General features: G+C 43.2%; 1 protein-coding gene and 1 long non-coding RNA gene across 6 annotated transcripts in view; one reads left to right on the top strand and one right to left on the bottom strand.

Annotated features, from left to right (window-relative positions):
- Window positions 1-23,849, bottom strand: part of LOC105679894 (MAP/microtubule affinity-regulating kinase 3-like) — a 316,827-nt gene that overhangs the window by 85,776 nt on the left and 207,202 nt on the right. The gene's annotated exons all lie outside the window — the stretch shown is intronic.
- The window catches only part of LOC105679896 (uncharacterized), a 203,571-nt gene that overhangs the window by 86,255 nt on the left and 93,467 nt on the right, over window positions 1-23,849 (top strand). For all 3 annotated transcript variants that reach the window (XR_010891732.1, XR_001101907.2, XR_010891733.1), the window contains one exon: window positions 9,443-9,624. This is a non-coding gene — a long non-coding RNA (uncharacterized lncRNA). The remainder of the gene's footprint in view (window positions 1-9,442; window positions 9,625-23,849) is intronic.

Raw genomic sequence — 23,849 nt, 5'->3', positions numbered from 1 at the left:
AATTGCACGTTTCCTATCGCGATTATGTTACACCTAAACTATTTCTGTTAATATTACAAATACATATTCACGGAATGAAACATTGCAGGAGTGAATTAATTACACGAATTATAAATCAACAATTATTTTTGAAAACTAACCTTTCAATATTTGTCGCAATTGCGATAAATTTAAGAAGTAATAACGCGCTGATATGATTGATTTGCATAAAAACATTTATTGTGTAGCAAGGTGATACTAACAGCGAGCGCGCGCTGTGTTGTGGATCAAAACAAAAACAGAAACATCAGCGCCACGTTAACATCGCCGAGTTAACATCGGAATGTGTAAGAGATCGTACGGCGCTATCACCTTATTATCATTCGTATACAAACATACAAGCAGAACAGACGACAGCAAGAATCGTTCCGTATCGTGTAATTTCGAACTCACAATCACAATATAAGTACTAATATCATTCTCTACAAATAATTACCAATTAATAAATCGCGCTATTTTAACCAGCTCCGCCGCTATGATTAATTTGTACATATTATTTCGCGATTATTTGATTTCATAATTCACACTTTTATTCATATTTAAACATTAAAGTATAGTAAAACGCTCTAATTGTCTCAAAATACGAACGGGTATTACTTTTCGTTTGCGAAAAATACAAAAAACGTATAAAAGTAGTTTAGATGTAGCATATTTGCGGCGAATTAGCTATAATTTTTTATCGCCCAATAAAATTTCGCGCATATTTTCGCGAGTGAACACTATGAAAGATTAGTCTCATCGATGGACCGCTGAGAGGAGAAGAAGATTTAAAGAGCATCAGCCATCAGCAGAGCAATATTATGGTAATTTAACATTTACTTATTATTTGTTACTTATAAGATATTATTTTGCTCGTACAACTCGACCACGCGATATTTCGCATCTTCATGTGATATAGAAATGCGCATAGAAAATAAAATTATTAAACATTTAAAAATGCTTAGAATATTTTAACAATTATATGCTATTTATTATTTTGCATTTATAATATTATTTCGTATTTTCACGCCACGATTATTTTCCTAATTTTTCTCACATATATTTATCTCTCGTAACCCTATTTATTTTTCGAATCTGACCCTCATTGTTACTTCTGTCTCTCGTTTTTTCCTCTTCAAGCTTTTGCGTTTATCTCGCTTTATGTACCGCGAACGTGACGAAAAAGACTGGTTTCACCTACGGATCGGGTAATAGGTGGTAACAGGAATCCCAGGGAACTCTCCTCCCGTTCCCTGTAATTAATGAACGTGCTCCTGAGAGTTTCGAATCTCCCCGGTCTGCTGCCGTTTCGACTTTCATGGCGCTGAACGATGGCGAGAATCGGGCTAAAATTTCATGGAAATGTATACGACGTGCTCCCGACAGGAATCCGATAGACGGTTCATCTATCGGGGTGGCTTTAAAGAGGCAGACTCATGCCCGGAATATTACCGCAAATTATATTTTTATTCGCATGCTAATAACTGACAAACTGTCCGTCGTTACAAGTATCCCTAAATACCCGTCATGTTAAAGTCGTAAATTTACAAATCTTTTTCGAACGGTACACGACCCGTTCGAGCGAGAAAGTTTAAAGCCTGTGATTTTCATCGTGGTCGTGCGCGCACCGTTCGCCTCTCAAACGCAGACGTTTCTCGTTTACGACGCATCAGTTCGCTTGCTTTGTAATTCCCGCTGCGCGCGCGTAACGAGCCTCGAAAATTCACGAGACATTACGTTCGATTATCGAGTGCGCGAGCGTATCCGGTATCGTAAATTTCTAAACGGTCGCACCTCTGGTCAAACCCCGGCGTTAAATTGTATCGATGAAACGAAGTTGAAAGGCAATTAATTACTCGACGCGGCGCGAATTATCCACACACGAGCGCACGTAAAAATTGTAAATCGGATTTTGCATTTTGCAGTGATTACTGTTGGGCGCAATATTTACCCGCTGCTGGATTGAAAAAAAAATTAACGTCGTGCGCCTCGTTACACAGGGATATAATCGTTCTTTTCACCGCGTTATTTTTACGCCTGTCTTTTTTCACTATCTCGAGGAAGCGTCCTCTCGGCTTATTTTCCATTCGGTTGCTTTTATGTGTGTTACATTGGGCGGTCACAAAGTCACCGCTCTTCGATCATTACGCCGATCACCATAATTTGCTCGCTCGTTATCCGCACGGCGGACAAAAACTCACGTGTTTCGCCGCGCTATTCGTGATGAGAATTACAAGAATGGAAAGGAAAGAGAGAGAGAGAGAGAGAGAGAGAGAGAGAGAGAGAGAGAAAGAGAGAAAGGGGGAGAAAAAGAAATAAGACAGAAGGTACGGGCTCTCGGATACGGGACCGGAATCCACCTCCCGAAGGATTAATCGAGAACCGAGCAAGATCCTGCAGGTTCCCGATCCCCTGATTGTCGGGCCTATGGGAGCTGACCAAGAGGTACGACGCTTACGCAATTCCCAAATCGTTTCTCATGTTTATGTCGATGGATTCTCCGCTCGCTCGCACGTCATTTAGTTCTCGATCAATTGAGATTTCGATCAGTTTCGGCAAGCGTAGGAACCTTTTTTCACTTTACGTACGTTTCGCAGTAATCGCACGTCGATCTTGATCGACTTTTTGCTCCGATTTAAAAAGAAAAATTTATCGCTTAGCTCCTCTCAATTAAGCGGACAATACGTAAAATGATGTAGCAGACATAAACGACACGATCAATTAGACTGCGGAAAGAGTGCCGGGCGAGATCGCGGTCGCGACAAGGCACTCGTTGAGTTTCAGTGCGTGCCTTCAATAGAAACCTTAGACGTCCTTATCCTTTTGATTATCAAACGCAGAGGGAAGGGAACGCGCTGAAGGCCGCGTTCGCTTTAATAATTACGCTTTCTGCCCGCTATACAAACTCCAAGAACCTGATTTCGAAGTTTCGAATTTCTTCGCGGACAATACCGCCGAAAACGGGCTCTCTTTACAATCTCGCAACAATGGACTCTGCCTTCCTTTTCAACTACCGAGACTACATTCTTTCGCAAAGAAAAAGTGTATCCCTCCAGGGGCGAAAACACGGCAGGATTAACAATGGTATCGTCACAGGAAATAACACATCCTTATAGTAATACCAATTATTGTCAACAAATATGATAAGCCGTCGCGCTCCGCACTTTTAGCACCGTTAACTCTCCCTTCGTCCATATTTCTGAAACACTTATTATTTTATTAATTATTAACAATTATTGTTACAAAATAAATTACTACAATATTTTTGATTTCTTGAAAAAAATTTAAAATCCTGCCACTGACAATGTAAATGGCAGCATAACCGATCGAATGTTCAGGCCGATCTATTTTAAAGTGAACGACGTGTCTCGAAATCATGATAGTACGTTTCGCAATTCGGCGAGGGCGCGAGTCGAAATGAGGATTGAAAGGGAGATGTTTCGAGCCGTGACAAGACACGCGAGAGCATCCGGCGAGAGCATGGCGCGTGTTTCGCGAGGGAGTTTCTCGAGAATCTTAACGACGACAACACTTTCGCAACCGGGGGTTGCTTTGAAGGGCACGTTTCGGAGGGGTTTGCAGGATCCGAGGATGGGGTAGGCAACCGGGGAAAACCCGAAACCCCTAGCCGGATTTCCATCTACTTCCCAACCCGTCGCCACGAATGACGAGGAGAGAGCCGCATGGTAATGTAGGTCGTCCTGTTGAAAGGACTAAAGCAGTATCTCAATATAGTTAGCGTTTGATGATTTGCGCATGGTCTGAATGGTGCCAATTATCGCTTCCGAACGAGCGAAGTCGATTAATTAGAGTACCTCCGCGCGCTGATGATTTATACTTAAGTAACTCCGAAGTTTCTCGAATCTAGGAAACATGAGTACCTTTAGCTTCAGATTTCTCACTTTACATTATTTTCGCCTCACAAAGGTATTTAAATCACATTTAATATATTCAACAAAATACGATATTCTAATATAGTTTTTTTTTTTTCTAATCTTTAATTCGCTTACGTTTCATGACATACTGAAATTAATTATATTGTAATAATTTATTTGAAATTATAAAACGTAAATAAAAGGAAATTGCAGAACATAATTAGTTACAAAGGCGACCTAAAATATTCATGGCAGACGAGTTACGAGGTGCAAAAACATGCAAAATTGTTTCGTGCTAGCCAAGAAGACGTGCTTCGGGTTTATGCGATCGCCGTGATGTCGTGCGCTTTAGCGGTACCGGACGATAATTGCCGGGATAGTACGTCCTCTTTAATTATAACGCGCGCACCCACCTCGAACACGGGCGTTACATCACTATTAGGAGTCTTCAATTTAACGTAGCGTATAAAGAGCAAGTTCCTCGGGGCACTTGGGAGTAATTTACGGCTCTATAATCGTTTCTATGGGAATCACGTTGCACGGAATAGACACGATCCCGCACGCTTGCTTCACCATTTAACGACGGAGTTTATGAAAATCTGCTTTCGTCTTGCCTCGCCACTTTCAGCCCGATAAAGTGCATTAATAACTACACGGACGCGGAAAAGTAATTCTCCATTTATTAAAAAAATACGCTTGACTAAGTAAAGAGCTTTCCGGTAAAGTATAATAAAACAAGCGCCAAATTTATAGGGTGCTGTTGATAAATTTTTCAAATATTGTTGAAAATTTAAATGTTTTGATAACTGATAAAAAGGAAAACCGATAATAAATTTTTCACAATTTTTATTATTAATGGAGGGAAGACTACATCTTTTCATTCATATGCTTTAAAATAAAGCCCTGCCTTTTCACAAAATGCTTAGAAAGGCTCTTAACGGAGGATGTCTCCGTAAGAAGCTGCAATCGATCGACGACTTTATCGTGGTTCTCATTCCCTCAATTTACGATTTATAGAAGCGTTTTCCCCGATTCCGAATCGAGCCAACCGCGGCGCATCGTACGACTTTCTGACGAATCGTAAAGCGGGATCGTACGATCGGGGAAAAGCATAATTGAATTAACGAGGCAAGTCGTACGTGAAGAGGGAATAAAAAAAAGCTTCGACCTCGTAAATCTCCGAGGCATAAGATAGAAGGTAAATATTTCTAGACGTCACAGTGCTCCAACGTACACTTTACCGGGGAAAAGAAAAAGAAATCTGAAGTGGATAGTTGTTTCTCAAGTTAAGACAAACAATGTGTTTCTCTATCTTTGTGTTTTTAATTTGCACAATCTTAGATCGATAGTGTGTAGAATCGACCACAAATTCATTTAAAGATATAAAATTTTAAAAATTTGACAAAATGATTAAGAAACTTTAAATTTTTTTTTTTTTAAAGCGTTATTAGCGGCTGGAAAATATTAGCTTATGATCCTTGTAGTCCTTAAATGTACGACGGTCGGTACGAAAGTAATGCCTCCAATTTTTTTCTCAAAAAATTTAATTCCTGCAACCATGGTTTTTACACTGAAGTCATCTTCAGTCATTAACAGACAGTTATTTTTTCACAAAGCCATCATTATTTTCAATGTACTTTTGCCATCTTTGAATCAAACACTATTCCAGACTTGTAAAATTTTTTGCTGCGACGATCGAAGACTTCACAAACATTTTTTTAAGCGCGTCGCCGTCTGGTATTTACGTGTATCCTGGCAAAATGACATTCACGTGTATCCTTCAGTAATTATCCTTCAGTAATAATCTGAGGGTCAAATTCAGACTATAAGAGGACTGAGGAAGAATTGTCCATTCCAGTTTAGAATACAGCGTCTGATTCAAAGATGGCAAAAATACATAGAAAATGATGGTGACTTTGTGAAAAAATAAATGTTTGTTCATGACAAAGGATTGCTTCAGTGTATAAATCATAATTGTAGGAAGTGAATTTTCTGGGAAAGAAAATTGGAGGCTCTACTTTCATACCGACTCTCGTACATATTATAGCATATCACGATACTAACGATGTTTATCCTGCGATTTAGATGTTACTTACTTATGTTTATTTATTGAAGATACAATGTAGGAGTTAACGATGTAGAATCGAAAATGTTTACTAAAAAATATCGCGATGCCGCAGCTGAAATACCGTCGGTATTTCGAAGGTCGCCCCTTGCAGAATTTAATGTGTGCGTGGGTTATATAATTTTGAGTGTATTAGGCTGCCAAGCGCGAAGGAGGGACGCGTGCTCGCGATTCCGCATTCGTCGATCAATACCCCGAAGCACCGCGCGCGCGGCATTTCGAAGTTACAATATAAACGTAATATAACGTCGTCGCAACGGGTTTTACGATCGCGCTTCATTTCACGCTCGCCAACCCTTCCCGCTCTTTTCTATCCAAGCTAGCGGCGCGTGTACGCTGTGGCCTGCTAACCCCCTTAACAGCCTCCGTGCCAATCAAGGGCACGCCCTTAAATGCTTCAGGGTGAAACCCACGCAGAGCGATTGTAATTTCAAACTTCCCTATAAACGTTTAACGTCTCGCGAAGACCGGTGTGGATTAGGAGACAGAATCTATGAGGACGTTTAAAACCGTCCTCGCTTTACGTGGTTGATGGATTATCTTTGAACATAAAGACCAGTCCAGTTTTTCCCTTTCTCTCTCTCTCTCTCTATTGAGAAACGACTACGCCTCTATGTACAACGTGAGATGGCACAAAAGTCAGATTTAATTTTAATACTTGCATTAAGTAGCTCACGCACGGCTCCTTTTAACTCTGAGCGATGAACCCTTGCGTTTCTTGCCGCGCCGGTCTCAAGTGAAATTATCGATCGCAAAAGTTTACGTAAATAAATAAAGACAGTGTATATCGCGGTGTATACGCGTGAGTGACTGGCCAGCGGTACCGTTGGACATAATATCATCCGTAAAGAAGATAAAGCATATTATTAAGTGCGAGTGTAGGGAATATCTGTATCATACTTCCGACTTATTTCTGGATATCGTCAGCCTAGAGCGTCACATTGTACGATTCAGAAGTTATCGATCCGAGCGCAAGAATTTCTGAACACGCGAAGGTCATGGTCCTCTTTTTTATTGTAACATATGAGTAAAGATAGCTCAATGCACATGCTTCGGTTGAACGTACTTCCCACATTATAGCGACGCGTTAAACGCGTGCGAGATATCACAGTGTCATTCTTTGAACTTCTAGATCCCGTCAATGTATAACGCCATTCTGTAAAATTCAGTGGAAGTCGTTAACGCAGCTGTGAAAATCTTTACGAGTCTTCGTAATTCTTAATGAATTTATGTGGACGATATACCCGTCTAACATTTCCAATCTGTATTTTTGCATCCTGATTCATAACGCTGCTTTGTTCGGTAATTAAAGTTGTCGCTAAAATTTACGAGAATGCATGAAAAAATGCAAGGGTTGATTAAGAAAATATATCTCTAAATGCCGTAGATTTATTTCTGCATTCTGACGATTTGTAACGCGGCTTTAAAGAACCCACAAAATTCGGCGCGATCACGAAAGTTGACACACGCCTCGGTTGTGAACGTCACGGTTGAACGTACGCTCCGCGAATACGCGCGAAGAAGAGATCTCACGTACGCCGCGCGTATACGCGCGACATGCATAACCACGCGTGCACCGCGGCGATTCTAGAAATAGCGGTGTGTATTCCGCCGGAGGGGATCGAACCCGCGACCTTAGAAGTTACACACCGACAGTGTCCCGTTATATTTTTAGTGCGGACACACTGAAAAATGCACGGATCATCCCTTGCCCTCGCCCCCCCCCCCCCCCTTCCTCTGGCCCGGTCTTCCAGGCCCGCTCTCGCCTCGTTAGAATTCATCGTGTTGCGCGCTTCGTGGCCGTTCGCAAGGTAAACCGGTGGTTCCACTCGTTGCTTTTTATAAGTGGCCGTGCGATGATTTATACGGGGTTAGTCTCGGAATTATCACGCTTGATCTCGCCTGCTGAAGAACGGCGATTTTCTCAAGACAATAACTTTACGAGTTACGAGCGGTTAAAAATGGAAATGTTTTGACAAATCTATCTAAAATCTTATTATCAAGCTTAAGAGAACTATATATATCTCGGATTTTTAAGTTAATTTTAGTTTAAACATCACAAAACTTCGATAGGTGTAAAACATTGTTTTTATCGGTAAGAAAACTAATATATATGTACATATATATAAATTTAGCAAAAGTTGAAGAAGAGAAAATATTACAATTGCTATAATATTAGGAACATGCAAAAATATCCATCGTTTTTAAGACAATTTTTTTTAGTAATATCTTCTAAATGGTACAATATTTTTAGTGAAAATATTTTCGGCTACATTTTAGGTAAAAGATGGGTACCGCGATAAAAGCAGTGGTCTCTATTTTTGGAGCAATCTATTTATACATGAGCAATGGAAGCTTTTACATACCCTTATGTACAAGAATATTACAAGTGGATACTATAATTATATCTCCGCTATTATCAGCAGCAGATTCGTGCCTGTTGCTGAGTAAGTTTCAACTACGAGGTCACTTAATCCGATTCATTGCTACGGAAGAAATCGGCGAGGGGGGGGGGGGGGGGGAAAAAAAGGAGGTAGGCGCTGAAGAGACTTGCGACTCTGCTTTATCTCGTTTACGAGGCGTCACTCGAAAGTCTCTCGTTCGTCTCCTCTCGCGCTGAGCGTTCGAGTTCGAGGGGGCCAGCCCGTTGCATTTTAATATGCACTCTCACGGACTCATTTCCGATTCTGATTTATAAACAAATCACGCCTTTATTCAAATTCCCTCGCGGAAAGCTCGCCCGGCGCCCGTCGGAGTTTCTACAGATTTCGCGGCCTATCTCTCATCCCGCGTTAAATTTTTCGTACCTCACACTGTGTCTCTCTCCTCTGTAAAATCTCCTCTTGTAATCCTCTCTCTTAAAACCATCTCTCCACCCTCCCACCTTCCAACTCCGCCTTCGCTCTCAATGCTCTTTAGTCATCTCCACGACTTCCTCGCGTGCGCGCGCGTCTAACATCTTACTCTGATGGCGTCAGGCACCCTCCATGGTCGTCCGGGATCCACCCTCGCCACCCTTGCTCCCAATCTGGCACGAATTTGCATGGAACCCTTTCCCGGAGGCTGACGCCTGTTAGGGCCGAAAAGCTCCGCGGCAGCGTCTCCCGTTTTCTCTCTCTCTCTCTCTCTCTTTCTCTCTCCTTTTCTTCGCCCGAGCCCGACGAGCGCCGGATGAAATATTCATTTAATTATGACTGATTAAAATATAGATAGCTGCGTTACGTGCTGCATTACGCTCGCTCTAGCATCCGAAGGAGTATTTTCCGCGCTCGCTCGTCCCTGCCCTTTCGCATCAGGGAATAAAGAGCCCGCGGCGCGACGGCTAATTGTCCGTAAGGAAGCACCGCGGGCTTCCGTGCAAATTACCACGTCGACTCAACTTTATCGCAAGACAACCTTACAGTTAGCGTCATAAATATTTCAGGAAGACAACAGGCAGCGCCGACCGCGGCGCGCTGCATGCCGTCGCGCGGCAGCCAAGTCGATCCCAAGATGATCTACTGGAACGCGTTTCATCGTGCAGCATCACTTTGTACATCACGACGAAGGGAGAAAGCTGCAATGTACCACTGCTACTTTGTACGACGAGCCGCTGGAGAATACAAGGTAAGTGAACTGAATAAATCAATGCATGCGATAAATCCGATTCCAAATGCGAACGCAAAGTTTGAATGCAAAGTTGAACGTAAAGTTCGAACAGCATTATGTTGAGATTAAATTTATTTTTTTACATGTTTTATTTTTTCGAAATAATCAGAGAATGCTATCACTTTTATCGTTTAACAATTAGCGCGAACTTACTTTACCTGAAAATCTCGATGTAAATATATTGAGAATAATAAATTCATTACGCGCCACTCTTTAATTAATAACGTTGCCGCTAATGGGAAAATAACAATATCGCGTGTCAAAGTTTTCCGAAGTATAATTGAAATTTGTAGAATTGCGATACACGCGCGGCGCGCCGATCACGGCGTGTACACGTGTCGGAACTGACGACGGTGGCGATAATATGCAAATGCAGCTATTACGGCATGAACGCACTCAATTACCAGGTGCGAACGGTCGAGCCGCCGAGTCGGTATCAGGCGCGCACTTCACATCGATTACTTTAACGAGAGGCGATCCTCCGAACTTCCGTATGACGTAATAAAACGTAATTAAATACGCGATCGATCGGATCTATATATATATATATATATATATATCGGATCCGACTTAAATGCGAAGCGGGAAGAAAGCAGTGTTGAAAATTAACTGCCGCATTAATTCTGACTTCGTTATTTGGCCCCCTGATTAATTTGATGCAAGTAGGCTACCATGACAGGACGCTGATAATTAATGACGCGGACGTGGAGAAAATTTCAAGGAGGATCTAAGTCGGTGGTCGCACCGGAACTAGGTGACAAACGATTTGCCTCTGTACGGCGACTTAAAGAATGTCGAGGGAACTATCGCTCCTTCGTTAACGTCCCCGTTAACTACCTCGTCTCGTTCAAACGCTCCCGCGCTAATTACGAGTTGGCGATCGCGTTGTAGCTGCACGGGAAAAAAAGACCAACACGTTACGTTAACATCCAATTTTACTTCGATGTCTTCTTCCAGCGCGTCAACAGGGAATTTAATTACACCGAACTCATTATACGGTCTGACATTATAGCAGTCAAATATTTAATGCTTAATTATAGACGATGTAATAAGAAACTTTATTTATACATTTTTTTCTAAAGAATTTGTTAATTAACTCGATGGTTGCGTCAGGAAAATTTTAAAACGATATAAAATGCCACTCTGGAAAAATTTGCTGTACATCAATTTGTATGAACTGCATGTTATGTCAGCTCATTGTAGGTGTTACGAAAATGTAGCACAGCTAAATATTTTGAGCAAATAGCCAAATTTGCTGAGAGAAAAAAATCGTAAAGAACGGCGGAGCTCGGGTGCGCGAATCCTTATTTATCCACGATTACGAGGCCGTCCCTGTCGACGAGAGTCTCTCTCGGTTGATTAAAAAAGAGCAGAGAGGCGTGCGGAACAACACTCCATAAAGCTGCACTCGTTTCATTTTGCGTCCTTCATCAGGCCGTCGGCCGCCTGATGTATGCGCGTAAAGAGAAGTAGCTCACGAGGAAGACGTACGTTTGGGAGGCTCGTGGATCTCGCGCCGGCTCGGTTATTTTCCTAAAATAAGAACGCGGAGGGAGAGAAAGAGAGAGAGGGAAAATAACCGGCAGCGTAAGCGCCGTTAATGCCACCGAGCGAAATTTTTCCCTCAAGGCGCCGAGTTAAAAACGACGGAACTGCTGCATCATGCGATAGATCTCTTGTTTGCGTATGCTCAAAGCTTGCCCATATTACGTCGAAGCGCGCGCTTTAAAATTCACCTCTTGCGTGGGATGGTAGACGCGCGGAAGCATTCAAAGGAGGATGCATCAAAGACCGTCTTCGGTGTAGCCGTTTCAGCGATCCGCCGCGTAAGTCGACGTGAAAGAAATTTCGTGGGCGACGTCGAAATAATGCATGAAGATTTATTGTAAAGATATATTATACACTTTGCATCTTAAAGCGCTGTGCTTATTCCCGCTCCACGCGCTCAGAGTCAAGCGATGGAATCGCTGGAAAGTAACATCGTTTTTCAATGGAGAACTAATAGATATTCGGAATCGATATTTCGACGACGTGTTCCCGCCTTCTTATTTCTACGCGCGCAAATCGGGATAAGAAATCATAGCTATTAATTTACAAGAAGTCTCTATTAATGCCAGCGCTAATATTTGGAGAGCGAGAGCTTTGGAGAGCAACCCTTTCGTATAATGGCGTTGAATTAGCGCCAGCGTTTCCCCTAGCCATGGCCCCCAGGGCATATCATCGTTGCCCCCCCCCCCCCTCCACCTACGTCGCCACGGCTCTATCCCCAATTTTTGTCCGACCTTTAAATTACTCGGGATTAGGCTGCGTGCATTTTACGAGCGGGCGAACGACAGAACTTTTTTAATAGCACGATAGCGGCTACGGTCTTAAAGCCCTTTTTTGCATTTTCAGTGCTCGCAGTTTAAAACGTCGCGGCCCGAAAATTTATCATTATCATACCCCTCCTGTGGCCTAGTTTATATTTGCGCAGTAATGTACGCGCGAAGACGTGGCGCTTATTAAATTTTGCTGGATTAGACAGGGCCGATATTTTTCCCCAGCCATTTTGTTATTTATTTTTATTCGAAAATAGAACAAAAAATCGTATTTACATTAAACGAAAACCGACAAATTAAAATTGCAATGTCTATAATTTCTATACGATATGTTCGTTTTTCTAAACTGTAGTCGATTCTCGTCAATTTTTACCAAAGCAAGTCGAAGCTTGTTAGAATTAGGCGAAACGAACCAGTGCGAATTTTTCTTCCCGGAAATTAATGCGAACAATCGACACAAGGACCGCGACCATCTGCATCCAAATAGATCCGGCGGCTTTTCTTTTAACGAACATCGCTACTTCGTCGTTTCCCCGGCGACACGCGGCAATGGATTAAAGAGGGTCCGTTTAATTTGGGTAATCCACGTGGTTACAGCCGCAGAATGTAGTCGCTATAGGAGGGAACGAATCGCGAGTAAGGTCTTATCCTGGCAAGGTGATAACTCTGTACGCAGGTGGCCTCCTCTTTCTCGAGCTACCCTGCGGTAAACCGCTCGACGGTCCCTTTAATTTTTACCGAAGACGGCGCTTTTCCGAATGAATTACTACTTACCGACCCTCTCCTCTCTCACCTCCCCTTTCGCAAGTCACTCGCTCCGGTAAAATCGCCCGGATTTGTCGTCTGTAATTTACGGGCAACATGCCGGAAGAGGATGAGGATGAAAAAAAAAGAAGAGAAATAGATGGACATAATAACCACGTGGCAGCCGTACCGTTTAAATTCCGGACGAACACTCTCGCTACGAATTCCCGGCGCGATATCGAACCGATTTTAACGGGATTATCAGGATATATCTTTTTTTTCTCTCTCGTACAATTGTTCGTTCATTGACATGCGCATCGGAGGATTTGGTAACGTCGGGCTGATTGGCATTCGACGCGAACAGGGCGGCGGGATATCAACTTTTATGTATTTATGACGCCGCTCGCGATCTTATTCCGTAACATTTTTAAAAAACTGAATAATATTTTGCAAACATATGCAGAAAATTTGCATAATTTAAGAGAATTTCGAGCTTGCAATTTAAAATTTCCAATATTTTGCAAGTCTAAAACCATCCGAAGCGTTCGCTATTTGCCACATGCGAAGCAGCTACATTTCGGGCGACGCTTTCTGGAATTCCGCGCAAACGCATTAAGCGTAACAAAGAACGCGGCACTGAGAAGTCGCACGTTCGCTCGACCGAGATTTTTCAAAAGTCACCCGTTAATAGCGGCATAAATATCCGCTGACCCGAGAAGGGCGTCGGCGTCGGCGTCGGCGTCGGCAGCGGCGTCGTCGGCGATCGTAATTAGCCCCGAACACCCGTGGAATTCTCCGGTGGAAATCGCGCATTACTTGAGAAATTGAATTCGCCTTTATATTTAGTGGCTGCGGCGAGGAGACCGCGCGAGAAAGAATGCGCATACATAACTGACGTTGTATCTCACTCGGGAAGAGATAAACTCGTGCGAGCGACGCGCGGCCTTTAAAGAAATCGCACGAGTGTCTGCGTGGCCCATTCAAAAGATTCCTGGCTCGAGAAGTAAAACGCATCCATAATTTACGATACCGTTTTCACGACCGCGTGAGACAGGAAGCGACGGCGAAAGATAGGGAGGGAAAAGGAGAAAAAAAAAGCAACGTCGCTCCCGTTAAGAATCGACGTCGCGCGAATTGCAGATTCAGCTCGCTCCCGTGACGAAACGCTCGCGGATTCTATCGATCGTTCCACGCCGGGGTGAGGCGACCAGGCAGGAATTTTAGCAGCCGGCCTCGCGAACGAATATCGCGTTTTAATAATAAACGCGTTTCTGTTTCGTCGCTATAATGGATGGAGAGGGACCTTGGAGTCAGATTTAAAGAGATATGATTGTTTGAAAAAGAAAAAGAATAATTGTTTTCTGAATTGTAAACTTTTTACATACAAAAAATTATAGTTTCTTATTTCCGTATTTTTTAACAAAAAAAGGTAAAGAAATTGTTTTCAGCAATAACTTTATTAATTTTGTATACAAATTAAATGTCCGTTCATTAAATTTCACTTTTGATCTTGAATATTATGTTTTTTTTTTTTTAATTTAATGTATATTAATTTTCTGTTTTGCAAATTCAATTTTGCGTCGCTTCTTAATCTGAAAATTTTCGAAGAGTGTGAAGGAGTAGCGAAGGTTATCGAGAGAAGTTTCCGCGAGGCTACGTTCTCAAGGGATAGAACAGGAATTTTTCGCGAATTTTTAAACTCGCGAGACGAGATATTGCTCGCGCTAAGCAGGCGGAGCTGCCGGAATTGCCGGCAAAAAAGAGCGAAAGCTAGCAGTGAAGCGAAGACTAATTTTAATTAGTTACTCCCTCGGCACGCTCCGAACGCCTATCTTCCCATCCTCTCTTTCTCCCTCTTTCTTCCGCAGCCCTTTCGTCATATTATTTTCTCTCTTCGGTCCCCCTGCCCTCTTCCGATGTTATCTTTCTACGGCACGTTAAGAAATTGCGGCGAGTCAAAGGGAAGTCCGCTTGCTCTGGCCGTTGCCGCCCGCTTCAGATCCCATCGAGGCCGTCTTTCCTTTCTTCCCAGCAAATTGAAGAGTATGATCCCGAAATGCGTTCAGCCCATTTTCGGCAGTTGTTTACGCGATACTACGGATGGATACCGTAGATAATTCCGCGCTCGATATCTATCGATTGTAATTTTTCAAACCTCTGCTTCGTATTCCTTTCAGGACGTCTCGTCCCTTTCTTTCTAGTAAATTGAAAAATATGATCCTAAATTTTCATCGAGCCCACCTTTTACTCAATGTGTGTCGCAGGGCTGATAATATAAATTATTATATATTGAAAAAGCTGAAGAAAAATATTAAATAAATATTAAATATGATACATATATATATTAAATATATTTTTTGTCTCTCACTCAATGTTACATCACTGACGTGATCGATGCATGAATGGAGACATATGTAATTTAAAAAAATTAATATCTTTAGTCAATAAAACGTACAACTATCAGTATACAAAAATGAAATAAGAGCATAAAAATCCGACTGATGCAAAATTGATGAACTCGCTGGGGGACAAACAATCTTCTTTCGATCAATGCGATATCGCATTTCGTAAAAAGAATTTACGATCTTCGATCGCGCGGTTTACATCTATAACCACCCTCGTAAACGGTCCCGGCACGTGTAGGGTTTCTTGAATCGGACCCTCGAGGGATATTTAATTAGGGAAAATTCTGCCGCGATGTCCTTGTAAGTATCGAATATCTATCACAATCCCAAGAGTACATTTTTCTAAAAGAAATGCGAACACGACGATTACAGGTGCTCGTTATTAGGCAGAAACGATATCATTCATTTATCTGAAATCTTTCAATTATACTAAAGCTTCCCAAAGCTTCTTTCTTATATCGCTAATTTGTTTTATAAACAAGACTATTTAATTCTCTTCACATTCCATTTTGAAGTAATTAAATCTCGATATACAATTAGATAATTAATAGTCTTGAAAAAATTATAAACAGAGTTTTCTATTTATTTTCACTTAATATTCATTCCCTCAAATATTATTACACACACACATAATGAAAAACATTCTGCGCAGAGTTAAAAATTCGATGCCGCAGAGTTTCTTGACATTATCTACCCTTATTTCCGACGTGAAAACCGCGAGGGCGAAATACTCCGAGCGCACGAGAAGAATTATGAGCGAACGGCGAGGAGAACGACTGTGACGGAGAAAGAAAGAGAGAGTTTTCAGCCCACCATCGGTCCAGGAGGGGTGACGTCGGTGACAGCATCTTCCGACACTGATTAATGATGCATGGAGTCAGTGGCTAATGCCACGGGGTGCGCGCTTCTCGTTCCGTTCCCCTCGACATTTTTCAATCGGTCCGCACCGTCCATGGTTTCGCTACGGCGTGCTCGGAAATTTGGGACGCAGCCCGCAACCGCCGTCGATCAGTCGGTCGCTTTATTAAATCCGCGTGTGAGTATCGTTAGGCCGCCATTAGCGTGTAATCTGTAACCGTCGACCTCAAGCGGGACGTCGATCGCCGAACTCATAATAAACGGTTCGAACGGCGATTGTTACCGCGCCACAGTTGACAGTCGAGTTAATTCATCATCGAGTAAGATATATCTCCTGTCTCTCGCTCGCTTTTTCACTCTGACATTGTCGCGCGGTTAGGCGTGTGAAGCAGAGGAAGTAAGAGAGAAAAGGAAACGAATTGGAAAATTCAATTATGTATACGAATGTGAAACAACCGCAGAATTAGTTCTGATCTTGTCTTTTTAAGCATCGGCGTCGATCGCCGAAGGCGAACAACAGTGGTGAACAATTGCACTTTTTGCGCCATAAATTGTCCAGTCGACGCGGGACGCTCGGATCGGCGTGATTAGTCGGTTGATTTACACATTCGGCGAAAGAGAGACCACCGGTCTCTAGTCCGTCCGTTCTTCGTAATTCCATCAAGTCCTCCCTCTATTAATCCGTTCGTCGTGTATAGCACCGAAATGCAAATTGGCGGGCTCAAGCGCACTTTCGGACTTAATTGTCGTCGCCGGAAATGCCCGCTTAAGCGAATCTGGTATTTATATTGCCGATAAACGGGGAATGCATATTAAAACATGCAAATCGACTAGATAAAAATTCGGGTCGCTCCCCCATGCTGTTAAACGGCCGGAATGCTGAGCCACGGAGATTTCAGGGATTTCGGACAGAAGGGTGCTCACGACCGGAGTTTTGAACGATCGCGGGTTCGTGCTTTACTGGCTGTTTCGAAGAAAGGGAATATATAGCGCGTCACCGCTGCTGATGCAAACGATTCGACATGAAATTCCGACGGTAACGCGCCACGTGCATTCCCGTCACGCGTCGGTTTCTCTAACTAGGGATTGACGGTCGGGCACATGGGATAAATCAAAATTTCGCATCTCCGACGGATCGGATCTGCATCGGTATAATTCCGCTTCGGCTATCGTTGTCGTGAAAACCGATAGTCTGTCGATGAAGGATGATAAAAATAAAAATTAACCGCGTGTCAGAAATAAATTCAATTTTGCGACAAACTTGATATTTTTAACATGGAGAATAATTCGCAGTCTTTTTCGCAGTAGCATCAAGGGGTTGCAATAATTTGTATATCACGCACGGAGCATGTTATTAATGTTACTGCGGATATAAGAAGTGCAAATAATATGAACGCAGCGGGCGCCAACTACCGCGTCGTTCTTCCTCGTCGCGATTTTTCAGGAGCTTGATTGAGGCATTAGCGCGCCACGACAGAGCATCGTTTTTCCAATACCGCGTCACACCAGGAATTATAGCAATTTCGAGATAAACAACCATCTCGTGCTGCAGAAATTGCCTCGATGACGACGTCGCAAATCGCGTAGCGTCTTCATAACTCCACGTCGCGTCGATCATCCGCGCGATCTGTCATCGCTGATTATCGTCGTTCTTCTCCCTCTCTCTCTCTCTCTCTCTCTCTCTCTCTCTCTCTCTCTCTCTCTCTCTCTCTCTCTCTCTCTCTCTCTCTCTCTCTTTCTTTCTCCCTTTTTCTCTCTTTCCTTCCCCTTTTCATTTTTTACCCGTGAGTGGGTTTCTCCGTAGCTGGCAAACCCGGTTCGCATTGTTCCGCGACGAGCGACGACGTTGTCAGAAATTTTCCGATAGGCGAACAATGGAGCTTTCGTAATTTCTTCGCTTGCGCCGAAGCGAGAACCGCGTTTCTCCGGAGTTTCCAGACGGCCTTCGACCAATCGTCACTGATCGCCGATCTTATCGGCGTGTCGAATAAACCTCCACACCTCATTTATCCCGCGCTCAAGCCCGGTACAGCCGTTTGCGACCATTGTTTTGTGCAAACGATATTAGCTCGCGACGACGGTTGAGTGAATAATTGACTGAAGAATATTGCAAGACAATTAAATTATATTTTGCAACTGAATGGAATGGAGTCCTCCGAGTCTCGGAAAAATAAACTTATCAATTATCAAGAATCCGCCGAACGATCGTTGCGACTCGCGGAGATTACTTCGCAACACATTCAACGAGGAGAATCCTAGGTTTTATGCAAATAATGTTTCATTCTTGTTTTCTTCCGCATTCATTCAATGATTTAACATATCAAAGGACGGCTCTCATGTAAATCACTTTTCGCGGAAACCCAGCGGCTTTCACTTTTGTCCAGTGTTCACGCAACGATCGCTCATACACGTTGGGAGCGAAAGTGTTAATTCTCTCTATAAGTAACCCCGCACCATTCATAATTCATAATTAATGACTGCGGTGCTATATTCGCAGTATCGTATAATATGTTTCGCCGTTGCTGAAATGGGACTTGAGCCTGGAGGATAATGCATTGTATTATTATTATCGTTATTATTATACTGGCAATGATTTTTTGCGTCGTCCGCCGTGCAATCGCAATGCACTCGCAATAAAGTAGACTGCCAGCGGTCGCGTAGGTGTTCGAACGCAACGAAATAATGATGATTGATCCCTGGAAAGGTTTCACCGTTACAGTACGGACCGGTTCGTTCGACACGTACAGGCTTCTATCGCGGTGTTATTTAGACTAATGCCTCTTTGCTTGTGCATATTCGTCCCACTAGATTAGGGTTATTCATGGGAAAACGTGGCCTCTCAGAGCCCGATCGAGCAACAAGAGTCATAAATGTATTCCGTTTGTCTTATTTCTTCTCAAATTTCATTCAATTTCATTTCTATACGATTGTGTGACGGATTCTTCAAATTTTTAATTTTACTGAGAATTATTTATTTTAATTGCAAAAAATAATTAGAATGCACCTTTTTCTAAATTTTTTATCGTATTAATTGCAAAAGTTCAACGACTAGGGATAAAAAATGATAAGAAATAACGAAACTGCAATCGAGCATTTTTGATAGATTTTTATGTAAGATACCATATGTTGAAAGAGGGAGGTTTGGCAAAATAGCGTATCCGATGGTTTGCTCGTTATACGTGCAACACGTACAATGTATCTGACGCTCGGACCGGTTTGATGGATCGACAACCGCAGCGAGTTATTAAGGGAACGAAAGAAGACGTCGAGATACTGCGTATCCAACTTACATCGAGGACGAGTTTGCATTTATTCGCGGCACAACAAATGTCGTGCAACAAAAACACGCGGCGTGCGTGTCATTATCGTTCTACAATCAAAAAAATTCGGACAACAGTTAAATTTATGCATCTGTTTGTCTTACCCTTTGTAATTCTGCTCGTTGTCGAGTCGTGGATTACGAGAAAACAATTTGCATCTTGCGATATCTACTCTTGTTTGAATCCAATAAGAGTAATTAACATTGTCAACTGAAAGATCGACGACTATTTTGATGAACATATAAATGTCAAAATGTTTTTACGCTCCGGTTTTTATAGCCTTTTTTGTTGGTTTCTTTTTTAATTTTAATAGAACCGTACGTCACATTAATATAAATGTCATTTATCTAAGTTCCTAAGAAACCAGAAAAGATTGACATTTAAAAAACAATGACATTAAAATAGCGACAGTGTTTATACTCATTCAACATTCTAGAAGCTTATGGACGACACCGGGGAGTCATCTAGTTAAAAGTGATTGCCGCGCTTCATTTTTTTTTTGTCGCATGGCATAGTATTTCTTCGTTTCTTACTCCCGACGAACCGCTGTGTCCGGGAAACGATGCCTGTGACGTTCCGCTCGAATCAAACGCTCGAAACGCCTTTATTTACGATCATCCACGCGCCTCGCCATTCAGCGAGTTCAAAGAAGAGCTCAAAGGGACGTGCGAAGTGGCTTCTAATGCTTGGCTTAATGCTCGTCGCGATTAGAGAAGCTACGGCGGCAGCGCCCGTTAGATTCTCATCATCGGCATCACGTCTCATCCACGACGAACGAGCCGCGCTCCGCGACGTCGTGAGAAAAGCTTAACGGTATACGAGCAGCGCTGGATTTATATATAAAGGCCATAAGAAGCGCGCGCTTACGGAGTAAGTCGAGTCGAGTTTTTCAAAATTCGCGAGAATTCCGTAATCGCTAAATAATATTGAATTTGCTCGTAAAGAAAGGGGACGAAATTTCTAAATATTTACGACAGCCTTAAAGCATTGCATTATCCGTAATACTATAGAATTATAATATATCGGTTCTTTATAATTAAATCTCTTTTATATAACACGATGAGTACGTGTACCGTTGCTGTTAATCCATTAATCGTCGAAAATTATGGGTCTCAAATGCCGTTCCTCTTAAATGCGGCCCTGCAGATACGTGCGCCGCGGAGACGCACTCTAATTGGAACGCTGGCGCCATGGCGCTCGGACTCGCGTCTCTCCTCTCAACGCGGAAGAACTCGGAACGACGATGGACGGATCTGTTCGACGAAATCGCCGGAGTAGCGTTTTTCCGTCGCCGTGGCCGTCGCCGCCGCCGTTTTACCCGGCGTCGATCTTTCAAGAGGATACGTTCTCGCGCGCCGCGCATTATTTACAAGACTCGTCGCCTTCCAACATCGCGGCGTTCCGCCCTCGCGAGTATTTTTAACCCTCGGCGAGTAATATGGCGTAATAGATAACTGTCACGATAGTTCATCTTGGAATTTTTCGTGTTATTAGAACGGCAACGCTAATCGCCCGTGACTTTTCATTTTATCGGCGCGAGGGGAGCTACTTCCTCATTTCGTAGACCGTAATATCTTGCCGGCTATTTCTGTCGTGTATTCGAGCTGAGTCTTGCCATATTTTATCTGTAGAATAATCGCGTTAATATGAAGATACGCATTTTTTTCGAGCGAAAGTTACATCAGCCGATATTAAGAAAGAAAAGCTGTGATTTTTTATCCCAAGAAAATTGAAATCTGTCGGCAATACTCGGAATCAACGTCGAGACATGACTCGGTCACGCAAAAGCTTCGTGGAAACACGGGGATCTGCCAATTTCTCGCGGGTTCGGCCTTTCTAGAACGATGGGCAAACGTACTCGTGCATCGGCGAGGACAGGCGGGACGGGAGATATCTCGGCGGGAATCGAGAGCACGGCCGTGTATCAGTAGAAACGGTCCTCGTTGGAGCGTCGACTCGGGGAGCGGATTCGTGCGGTTTGCGCGCGTTCGGTGAAGAAGTTTGCATTCGGAGTAGGCAGGTATAACTCCCGGGAGCGGAGCCTATTTTGTATAACCAGTTCCGCCGGGGCAGAGATTTACGATCGTAGCCATCTTTCCTGCCGAGAGCTCCGCGAGACCCGACTTCTCTGCCGGTTCACCGGAATCGGCTCGCTCGCTCGCACGCCGCCGCTGAGACTAGCGAGGAACGCCAACGACCATCATTGCGCGAAACTCGAGATTTTCTATCGGACCAACAGCTCGGACTGCACGATCGAATCGTTGACGCTAACAGAATCTTTACGTAGAAAGCCGCGGACGCCATCCGCGGCGCAGTTTTTCCAATATAAATCATGCGTTTCATTAACGCATCAATATATTTTTCGCAGCTGTCGTAGGAAGATTTTCGTCGAATAATGTAATTATTGTTTATTATAATTTTGAAAAATTATACTGCAAAATGAAATGTGTTGGCCGAGATAGAAGGCCTGGGATTTGCGCCCGAGGGTTACATTCTGCAGCGGCGTGTCGAGCATCAGAGCTGCGCATCACACGCGGAACAGATGCACAGATGCGCAGTATGCAATTTATTATCTCGCGCTAAGTTATTTCGAAAATTGCCATTGCTGTCGGAGGCAACAACTATTTCGCCAACGCAGCGTGATTTATTACCGTCGGACATGCCTGATAAAAGCGTATTCTAGATGAGTAGTATCGTTTCGCTGCATATCTTGCAGCAATGAAGACAGAATATTTTATTATATTTAAGACTAACAAAGTTAGTAAAGAACGACCATTAATGGACCATTAAACGACCGCTTTAATTTAAAAAAAAAATAATAATAATAGCGTATCATGTTTTCTAGAAGGATGCAATAATATGAATTTACTTGATCGTATAGAAATAAGTATTGATTCGTTGCTGACCTTACGTTGCGGCGAGATCGTTGTACGGTAAATCGAAATGTTTCGAGAAGAGGATCGGTACGCGGAAACAATTAGCCTGATTGTGGCCTAATCAGTAATCGGTAATCATCGAGAACGAGAAAGGGGGAAGACAGGGAAGAGATGATGGAGAGGTAACGCGCCGCGCGATCGACTTTGTCGTTAAAGTTCTAACCGCAATAATTGCCAATATTACATATTTATCGATCGAATAAAACCGCCGATCCCTTTGACGGAGGAAGTCGAGCGCGTTATGAATCATTTACCGCGCGCCGACTTTTTTACGACTCTCCTTTCCCCTGATACTTTCTAAAACCGGGTCGGCCTCGAACGGCAGAAATTACCTAAGGGAATTCGTCGTAATGACTAGTTACAAGGCGCTGCCTCCCAGCTTTACGAATGTCGGATGTCGTTTGATCACCGCGCGTGAGCGTCCGCCGGTGTTTTACTTCGATCGAGAGGGGTCTCTTCCAGTCCCTCGCTCGTAGCTCTGCATTGCAGAAATCGAGATCAAAGCGATTCCTTTTTCGCCACGGCGCGTATCGGCCGCAATTCTGCAACAATCGCACGGATTCCCGCTTTGACGATTTCCCATTCAGCCGTGCAATTCGCGAAATCATTCGATTAATGTTCTAATGTCTCGGACCTGAATTTTCGATGTAATAACTCCGCGGCGCAGTTGTATGTCTAGCAAAGCATTCAATGAAATTAAAATATATTTCTCAGTAAATATCACTGGCGGAAATGCGTGTGAAACTTAACAAATTCTACACGCTTCCTCTCTATATATATATATCTTTTTTTATTTAGCACTGTTTGTGGCGATAGCGCTCCGGTAATAATCCACTCGGCGATAAATTCCAATTCCCCTTATCTTCCGCGCATTTGACGTCGAATACGACGCGGGATCCTGTGGACTCTGGGGAATCCGACCGTTGGATAGTCTCGGATTACTATTGCTAAACGGACTCGGCACCGTGTGTCCGTCTCCTTTCGTAATCCCATCCAATTGAACCACCTTCTGACAGTTAACACGACGAGTCCGAAATGCGTTTCGCGTACTTTAAGGTCAGGAGTGACGAGGGGTTACGTGGCTTGCCCGGCAAACAGCCCTGGTCACATCCACGGTAGGCGTCGTAACGTAATACTCATCACAAGGGTCCACCGTTCAGTGTCTCCCAATTTCATTTTCAAGTTGAAGAACGCGAAATTCTCACACGCGATTAGCGGACTAAACTTACGAACAACATTATTGTTCCTAAATTTGTCTTATATTACTTTGAAATTCGATTGTCAGTGTGGATATTCCTATCCCGTTTCTTATTTCTTAACTCCAAAAAAATTAAACGTGGAATTTTTCATCGACGGAGACTCTTTCACACGAATATCTGTAGTGTGGATGCTTTCTTTCGAAGACAGCCGACAGGTTCGGCGATTTAATATTGTCCCAGGCAGTTGTTCGCCTTTCATTGCGACCGAAATTTGCCTCTCTCACGCTGAATATATCGCGGACCGCAGGAGAAACCGCAGGCCGAGCACAATCACGCGAATACACCCAAGATTTCTACATTGTCAGTGGAATTTTGTAATTCACTTTAACCGATAAACACTTCA

This window comes from Linepithema humile, chromosome 1, assembly GCF_040581485.1.
Source record: "Linepithema humile isolate Giens D197 chromosome 1, Lhum_UNIL_v1.0, whole genome shotgun sequence".
NCBI lineage: Eukaryota > Metazoa > Arthropoda > Insecta > Hymenoptera > Formicidae > Linepithema > Linepithema humile.
This window is presented reverse-complemented; position numbering and strand designations above follow the sequence as displayed.